General features: G+C 38.5%; 1 non-coding gene across 1 annotated transcript; it reads left to right on the forward strand.

Moving 5' to 3' along the window:
* Positions 1-7,120: 7,120 nt before the first annotated feature.
* On the forward strand, positions 7,121-7,227 carry LOC117279332 (small nucleolar RNA R71). The gene has a single exon (XR_004509744.1). It is a non-coding gene; the product is annotated as a small nucleolar RNA R71 (small nucleolar RNA).
* Positions 7,228-10,187: the final 2,960 nt, after the last annotated feature.

Raw genomic sequence — 10,187 nt, forward strand, 5'->3', positions numbered from 1 at the left:
GAGTCATGTGCGCCTAACATTTCTTGTATCCTTCCATTTGTCCTAATGATTTGTTATAGCATGCCCTTGATTTCTATCATATTGCTGTCGTCCTATCTGGTCACTTGTTGTTGATGAGGTTATTGGTAAACCAACTATTGTTGGTGATCCTGATTATAACCATGTTGCCTTTTATAGGGCACAACTTGCCTTTGTGGTCGTGCTCCCCCAGGACTGGTATTGTACTGTTATTGGGTTGGTCTATACTACTGATTTTGAGGTCCCCATTGTTGTCCACCTTGCCTTTGACCCCTAAAATTATTTACATAATTCATGTCTTCTCTGAAGCCCTGGTTATCATTCTCTACACTCCACGATCAAACATACGATTGATTTATGCAGGGAGTGCATAAGCTTCTATTTATTGTGTCAATAATATGAACTTGTTTCGTGACCATCTCATCCATTTTCTTTGTCAACAAGCTCATCTGGGTCATGAGAGTGTCTATGTTTTCTGCATTTGTATTGTTTGGGTCAAGAGCAACAGAATGCACTATTGGAGTGAATGTTGTATCCCTCGTCATCCAGCCTGAATTTTGAGTCATCTTATCAAGAAGAAGAATTTGTCTATCAGCGGAATATTCAATTGAATTTGCCTAAGTATTTCCATGAATTTCCTGTATTGATCATCTTTCTTTTTCTTTGCCAACCTTTGAGGGAATGGTGCTGGAATTAGCTTCTGCCCAGTACTTTGTGTCTTTTCCTGATTAGAAGTCTTTTCCACTACCGGTTCTGGGAGCTGTTCAATTTCCTTCTCTTTACTTTTGTCAACTTGTACTTTTTTAATTATAACCTCTGTGAGCTCCGTCGACTCATCGATCTCAGATGGCACTAGAGTAAGTGGACATGCGTCTCTATTAGATTGAGCAACTTCTTTCTCTCTGTCCAAATACCTTCCATTCCCAAGACTCACTGCCATTAACTGATTCAGGTTCTGCTCTTTTGGATTGATGTTTGTATCTGCAGGCAACGTTCCTTGTGGGCGATTGTTCAAAGCCATGGACAGCTGGCCTAACTGAGTTTCAATGTCTTTAATAGCCGAGTCATGTGCGGCTAACATTTCTTGCATCCTTCCATTTGTCCTAATGATTTGTTATAGCATGCCCTTGATTTCTATCATATTACTGTCGTCCTGTCTGGTCACTTGTTGTTGATGAGGTTATTGGTAAACCAACTATTATTGGTGATCCTGATTATAACCCTATTGCCTTTTATAGGGCACAACTTGCCTTTGTGGTCGTGCTCCCCCAGGATTGGTATTGTATTGTTGTTGGGTTGGTCTATACTACTGATTTTGAGGTCCCCATTGTTGTCCACCTTGCCTTTGACCCCCAAAATTATTTACATAATCCATGTCTTCTCTGAAGCCCTAGTTATCATTCTCTACACTCTACGAGCAAACATACGATTGATTTATGCAGGCAGTGCATAAGCTTCTATTTATTGTGTCAACAATATGAACTTGTTTCGTGACCATCTCATCCATTTTCTTTGTCAACATGCTCATCTGGGTCATGAGAGTGTCTATGTTTTCTGCATTTGTATTGTTTGTGTCAAGAGCAACATAATGCACTATTGGAGTGAGTGTTGTATCTCTCGTCATCCAGCCTGAATTTTGAGTCATCTTGTCAAGAAGATGAATTTGTCTATCAGCGGAATATTCAATTGAATTTGTCTAAGTATTTCCATGAATTTCCTGTATTGATCATCTTTCTTTTTCTTTGCAAACCTTTGAGGGAATGGTGCTGGAATTAGCTTCTGCCCACTACTTTGTGTCTTTTCCTGATTAGAAGTCTTTTCCACTACCTGTTCTGGGAGCTGTTCAATTTCCTTCTCTTTACCTTTGTCAACTTGTACTTTTTCAATTACAACTTATGTGAGCTCCGTCGACTCATCGATCTCAGATGGTACTAGAGTAAGTGGCCCTGCATCTCTATTAGATTGAGCAACTTCTTTCTCTCTATCCAAATCCCTTCCATTCCTAAGACTCACTGCCATTAACTAATTCAGGTTCTGCTCCTTTGGATTGATGTTTGTATCTGCAGGCAACGTTCCTTGTAGGCGATTGTTCAAAGCCATGGACAGCTGGCCTAACTGAGTTTCTATGTCTTTAATAGCTGAGTCATGTGCGGCTAATATTTCTTGCATCCTTCCATTTATCCCAATGATTTGTTATAGCATGCCCTTGATTTCTATCATATTACTGTCATCCATTCTGGTCACTTGTTGTTGATGAGATTATTGGTAAACCAACTATTGTTGGTGATCCTGATTGTAACCCTGTTGCCTTTTATAGGGCACAACTTGGCTTTGTGGTCGTCCTCCCCCAGGACTGGTATTGTACTGTTCTTGGGTTGGTCTATACTACTGATTTTGAGGTCCCCATTATTGTCCACCTTGCCTTTGACCCCCAAAATTATTTACATAATTCATGTCTTCTCTGAATCCCTGGTTATCATTCTCTACATTCCACGAGCAAACATACGATTGATTTATGCAGGGAGTGCATAAGCTTCTATTTATTGTGTCAACAATATGAACTTGTTTCGTGACCATCTCATCCATTTTCTTTGTCAACATGCTCATCTGGGTCATGAGAGTGTCTATGTTTTCTGCATTTGTATTGTTTGTGTCAAGAGCAAAGAAGATGAATTTGTCTATCAGCGGAATATTCAATTGAATTTGTCTAAGTATTTCCATGAATTTACTGTATTGATCATCTTTCTTTTTCTTTGCAAACCTTTGAGGGAATGGTGCTGGAATTAGCTTCTGCCCACTACTTTGTGTCTTTTCCTGATTAGAAGTCTTTTCCACTACCTGTTCTAGGAGCTATTCAATTTCCTTCTCTTTACCTTTGTCAATATGTACTTTTTCAATTACAACTTTTGTGAGCTCCGTCGACTCATCGATCTCAGATGGTACTAGAGTAAGTGGCCCTGCGTCTCTATTAGATTGTGCAACTTCTTTCTCTCTGTCCAAATCCCTTCCATTCCTAATACTCACTACCATTAACTGATTCAGGTTCTGCTCCTTTGGATTGATGTTTGTATCTGCAGGCAACGTTCCTTGTAGGCGATTGTTCAAAGCCATGGACAACTGGCCTAACTGAGTTTCAATGTCTTTAATAGCCGAGTCATTCGCGGCTAACATTTCTTGCATCGTTCCATTTGTCCCAATGATTTGTTATAGCAAGCCCTTTATTTCTATCATATTACTGTCGTCCTGTCTGGTCACTTGTTGTTGATGAGGTTATTGGTAAACCAACTATTATTGGTGATCCTGACTATAACCCTGTTGCCTTTTATAGGGCACAACTTGCCTTTGTGGTCATGCTCCCCCAGGATTGGTATTGTACTGTTGTTGGGTTGGTCTATACTACTGATTTTGAGGTCCCCATTGTTGTCCACCTTGCCTTTGACCCCCAAAATTATTTACATAATTCATGTCTTCTCTGAAGCCCTGGTTATCATTCTCTACACTCCACGAGCAAACATACGATTGATTTATGCAGGGAGTGCATAAGCTTCTATTTATTGTGTCAACAATATGAACTTGTTTCGTAACCATCTCATCCATTTTCTTTGTCAACATGCTCATCTGGGTCATGAGAGTGTCTATGTTTTCTGCATTTGTATTGTTTGGGTCAAGAGAAACAGAATGCACTATTCAAGTGAGTGTTGTATCCCTTGTCATCTAGCCTGAATTTTGAGTCATCTTGTCAAGAAGATGAATTTGTCTATCAGAGGAATATTCAATTGAATTTGTCTAAGTATTTCCATGAATTTTCTGTATTGATCATCTTTCTTTTTCTTTGCCAACTTTTGAGGGAATTGTGCTGGAACTAGCTTCTACCCACTACTTTGTGTCTTTTTCTGATTAGAAGTCTTTTCCACTACCTGTTCTAGGAGCTGTACAATTTCCTTCTCTTTACCTTTGTCAACTTGTACTTTTTCAATTACAACCTCTGTGAGCTCCGTCGAATCATCGATCTCAGATAGCACTAGATTAAGTGGCCCTGCGTCTCTATTAGATTGAGCAACTTCTTTCTCTCTGTCCAAATCCCTTCCATTCTTAAGACTCACTACCATTAACTGATTCAGGTTCTGCTCCTTTGGATTGATGTTTGTATCTGCAGGCAACGTTCCTTGTAGGCGATTGTTCAAAGCCATGGACAGCTGGCCTAACTGAGTTTCAATGTCTTTAATAGCCGAGTCATGTGCGGCTAACATTTCTTGCATCCTTCCATTTGTCCCAATGATTTGTTATAGCAAGCCCTTGATTTCTATCATATTACTGTCGTCCTGTCTGGTCACTTGTTGTTGATGAGGTTATTGGTAAACCAACTATTATTGGTGATCCTGATTATAACCCTGATGCCTTTTATAGGGCACAACTTGCCTTTGTGGTCGTGCTCCCCCAGGATTGGTATTGTACTGTTGTTGGGTTGGTCTATACTATTGATTTTGAGGTCCCCGTTGTTGTCCACCTTGCCTTTGACCCCCAAAATTATTTACATAATTCATGTCTTCTTTGAAGCCCTAGTTATCATTCTCTACACTCCACGAGCAAACATACGATTGATTTATGCAGGGAGTGCATAAGCTTTTATTTATTGTGTCAACAATATCAACTTGTTTCGTGACCATCTCATCCATTTTCTTTGTCAACATGCTCATCTGGGTCATGAGAGTGTCTATGTTTTCTGCATTTGTATTGTTTGGGTCAAGAGCAACAGAATGCACTATTGGAGTGAGTGTTGTATCCCTCGTCATCTAGCCTGAATTTTGAGTCATCTTGTCAAGAAGATTAATTTGTGTATCAGCGGAATATTCAATTGAATTTGTCTAAGTATTTCCATGAATTTCCTGTATTGATCATCTTTCTTTTTCTTTGCCAACCTTTGAGGGAATGGTGCTGGAATTAGTTTCTACCCACTACTTTGTTTCTTTTTCTGATTAGAAGTCTTTTCCACTACCTGTTCTGGGAGCTGTTCAATTTCCTTCTCTTTACCTTTGTCAACTTGTACTTTTTCAATTACAACCTCTGTGAGCTCCGTCGAATCATCGATCTCAGATGGCACTAGAGTAAGTGGCCCTGCGTCTCTATTAGATTGAGCAACTTCTTTCTCTCTGTCCAAATCCTTTCCATTCCTAAGACTCACTGCCATTAACTGATTCAGGTTCTGCTCCTTTGGATTGATGTTTGTATCTGCAGGCAACGTTCCTTGTAGGCGATTGTTCAAAGCCATGGACAGCTGGCCTAACTGAGTTTCAATGTCTTTAATAGCCGAGTCATGTGCGGCTAACATTTCTTGCATCCTTCCATTTGTCCCAATGATTTGTTATAGCAAGCCCTTGATTTCTATCATATTACTGTCGTCCTGTCTGGTCACTTGTTGTTGATGAGGTTATTGGTAAACCAACTATTATTGGTGATCCTGATTATAACCCTGTTGCCTTTTATAGGGCACAACTTGCCTTTGTGGTCGTGCTCCCCCAGGATTGGTATTGTACTGTTGTTGGGTTGGTCTATACTACTAATTTTGAGGTCCCCATTGTTGTCCACCTTGCCTTTGACCCCCAAAATTATTTACATAATTCATGTCTTCTCTGAAGCCCTGGTTATCATTCTCTACACTCCACGAGCAAACATACGATTGATTTATGCAGGGAGTGCATAAGCTTCTATTTATTGTGTCAACAATATGAACTTGTTTCGTGACCATCTCATCCATTTTCTTTGTCAACAAGATCATCTGGGTCATGAGAGTGTCTATGTTTTCTGCATTTGTATTGTTTGGGTCAAGAGCAACAGAATTCACTATTGGAGTGAGTGTTGTATCCCTCGTCATCCAGCCTTAATTTTGAGTCATCTTGTCAAGAAGATGAATTTGTCTATCAGCGGAATATTCAATTGAATTTGTCTAAGTATTTCCATGAATTTCCTGTATTGATTATCTTTCTTTTTCTTTGCCAACCTTTGAGGGAATGGTGCTGGAATTAGCTTCTACCCACTACTTTGTGTCTTTTTCTGATTAGAAGTCTTTTCCACTACCTGTTCTGGGAGCTGTTCAATTTCCTTCTCTTTACCTTTGTCAACTTGTACCTTTTCAATTACAACCTCTGTGAGCTCCGTCGAATCATCGATCTCAGATGGCACTAGAGTAAGTGGCCCTGCGTCTCTATTAGATTGAGCAACTTCTTTCTCTCTATCCAAATCCCTTCCATTCCTAAGACTCACTGCCATTAACTGATTCAGGTTCTGCTCTTTTGTATTGATGCTTGTATCTGCAGGCAACGTTCCTTGTGGGCGATTGTTCAAAGCCATGGACAGCTGGCCTAACTGAGTTTCAATGTCTTTCATAGCCGAGTCATGTGCGGCTAACATTTCTTGCATCCTTCCATTTGTCCCAATGATTTGTTATAGCATGCCCTTGATTTCTATCATATTACTGTCGTCCTGTCTGGTCACTTGTTGTTGATGAGGTTTTTGGTAAACCAACTATTGTTGGTGATCTTGATTGTAACCCTGTTGCTTTTTATAGGGCACAACTTGGCCTTGTGGTCGTGCTCCCCCAGGACTGGTATTGTACTGTTCTTGGGTTGGTCTATACTACTGATTTTGAGGTCCCCATTGTTGTCCACCTTGCCTCTGACCCCCAAAATTATTTACGTAATTCATGACTTCTCTGAAGCCCTGGTTATCATTCTCTACACTCCACGAGCAAACATATGATTGATTTATGCAGGGAGTGCATAAGCTTCAATTTATTGTGTCAATAATATGAACTTGTTTCGTGACCATCTCATCCATTTTCTTTGTCAACAAGCTCATCTGGGTCATGAGAGTGTCTATGTTTTCTGCATTTATATTGTTTGGGTCAAGAGCAACAGAATGCACAATTGGAGTGAGTGTTGTATCCCTCGTCATCCAGCCTGAATTTTGAGTCATCTTGTCAAGAAGAATCTTACACTTTGTGAATGATTTATTCAAGAATGCATCCCCGACTGAAGCATCTATATTAGCCTTTAGACTGTTAGCCAAACCCATATAGAATCTTTGTCCTAGTATCTGATCTAGGATGCCATGGTGTGGACACTTCACCAACATGCCCTTAAAACTTTCCCAGGTTTCTTGCAAAGTTTTAGTTGGTTTCTGCATGAACTAAAATATCTCATCAATTTGCCTTGCAGTCTTATTAGGTGGATAGAACTTGTTTAAGAACTGCTTGACTAGTTCCTCCCAAGTAGCAATGGAGTTTATTAGGAGCGAATTCAGCCAAGTTTGAGCCTCCACAGTCACTGAGAATGGAAACAATAACAATCTGATTGCTTCGGGTGTCATATTCGGCTGTATTTGAGTGACACAAATTGATAGAAAATTCTTCAGATGTTGCTGTGGGTCTTCGATGTACGACCCGGGGAACAACCCTTTATTCTGCAGCATGTTGTTTGTAATTTGAAAAGTCTTCGCTTGTATCGGAGGGACTGCAATTGTAGTTGCCAGATTATCAGCAGTTGGTTGTGCTCAATCATATAGAGCAGCTTCCGGCACAAAAGGTGCTACCACTCCGATATGTGGGTCAACTTAATTATTTATATTGTTCCCATTGACGTTCTCGACATCACCCAATTCAATTTCGATTTATTCATTCTATTTTAGCTGTTTGCCCTTCTTGTTAGACCGATTCAATGTCCTCAATGCTTTCTTGGGATCTGAGAGAACTTCAAATAGTTCACCAGTTCTCAAGGAGTTTCTAGACATGCACCTGAGGCACAAAAGAATTCAAACGTAAGAATGAAAATGTTTTTAGCACCATGGAAAATTGATCTAAACTAAAAATCCTAGCAATTCTTTCAAGTTGTAACGAATAACACTGTTAGTTCCTCGGCAACGGCGCCAAAATTTGATCACACCCAACTATGCATTATAAAAATGACTAAGCGGTCGCCACAAAAATAATCTGATTCAAGAGTCCGGAGTCGAATCTTATAGGGAACTAACCTATTTGCTACAACTTTTTAGTATCACTAATGATAAGCTTAGACAACTTTCAGAGTTCAAGAAATAATTTGTGAATTAAAAGAAATTACTTAACTAAGGAAAAATGACAATAAAAACTATCAATTAGCAAGAACCAGATTGAATCAAGGATAAAAAGATCTAGAGTTTACTATTTCCCCAATTGTCAGATTAATTCCTGACACGTTAGCTATAATCTCGCTGCAACATTCTCTAAAGAAGATGAGTTCTTGCTTACCGTAATTATCTCTCAATCAATTACGATAATTTACTAGAAGTATTCTCTCAGACTACTCTAGTTGACAATTTGTACAACTCATAAATATCGCGCCAAAGCTTCGTTATCTCTAATCCCGCTTTTAAATTCAAGTAATTAATCTCTTAACTTACTCGAAAGTGGCGTTGTTCAATAACAATTTAATCAAGTATTCTTTCTCAAGTAACACAAGATAACTAGACGCGATTAATCAAGGGCCCTTCAATTAATCACAAAAAACACATAGTTGAACAGTTAAAGAGTAATAACGACTCAAATATATCAAAACACAATCAAGACTTCATCCAACAATTGGTTCTATCAACCCTAGATGACGGGTTTAGCTACTCATAAGTGGATAAATAATCATAGTAATATCTAAGAGCATTAAACTACAAATAAAAGGAACGCAAAGAGAAAAACTCGAGTGATTCGTGCTTCCAAAGTATTCTGTAGTCTCTTTCCTCTCTAATGATGCCTAACCCTTCAAAAACTAACTTTAAGAGGTATTTATAGGCTAGGGGCCGAAGTCTACATGTCCAAAACTAGTGAGGAATTAAAATTTGCTCGGATGGCATCGTCGGCGCGAGGCACTGTCTGGGGCACCAATATTTCAACGTGAGGCACTATCTATGGCGCCATTGTTTCTGCGCGAGGCACTGTCTGGGGCGCCAATGACAGTGCCCTGGACAATGCCTTGCACTATCTATGGCCATGACTTTTCATTGCCTTGCACGTCTTCTTTTATTGCTCCATTTTGTAGCTCTGAGGTACCATTTCGTGCAACATTTCTCCAATTCATGTCCAGGCATTCCTACACGTGAAATAAGCTCTATTAAGCGCAATTGTCGCATAAATTAGCATTCAAACAATAAGCAAATAGGGTAATAACGTCAAAAATATATGAAATTATCGCACGACATCAACTTCCTCCTATAAGGAGGTAAAAGAGAACTAGATAATTAAATTAGAAGCACGAAACTTTTCCTACAGATGACATTAGTGCTATCAGAATATTACATTGACTTCCTCCCATAAGTAGGAAAAAAGAAGAAAAATAAATACTTAAGAAGCAACAAATATTTCCTTGTATATGAAGAAAAAATGATAGAAATAAAATTAAAAATGAATATTTTTTAGATATAAACGTTACTATAGTTTGTCTGTGGTTTCCGAGTTCTCCGAAGATTACTTGATATTTGCGTGAAAGAAAGATGAAAGTTTCATCATGAAACCAGTTATTCTGAAAATTGAACCAACTTTATTTAATATCATTAATATAGTAACACATTTTCTTTCTTGCCTATTTGTGAAATTTTTGTTTGGAAATCCAACGAAATTAGATGAAAACTATATAATAACGTATCTCAACATGTATAAACGTTACGTTGTTGAAAGTAATTTTGCGTCAAGTCACGGCAAAAAGATAATACTAGAAATTTTGACATGCATTATCGATGGCATAAACATTACTGGTAAAATCGACGAAACGTATAAATGGGTAAATATCCGAATTTCGCAGAGAATGTTAGTTAATTAAGGATTGAAGATGTCAGTTACATCACTAGACATAATTGATTGAAACCAATAATTAGAGAACTGAGGATTAATGTTAGTCGAAGCACGACATAAAACTAGTTTCCATATTTAGTTAATATTGATCACCTTACGTAAGATCGTTGAGCGTCATTAATTAGTTCATATGATAGTAATGACATCGCAATCACACTGACCCCCTTCCAGAAAAGAAAAGAACCAAATAAAATAATAATAATAATAATAATAATAATAATAATAAAGAATTAACCCAAAACTAAAAATAACCGGTCGAGGTATAATATATGCATAATTTATGTATTATATATGTGTA

The sequence above is a fragment of the Nicotiana tomentosiformis genome, chromosome 4, assembly GCF_000390325.3.
Source record: "Nicotiana tomentosiformis chromosome 4, ASM39032v3, whole genome shotgun sequence".
Classification (NCBI taxonomy): domain Eukaryota; kingdom Viridiplantae; phylum Streptophyta; class Magnoliopsida; order Solanales; family Solanaceae; genus Nicotiana; species Nicotiana tomentosiformis.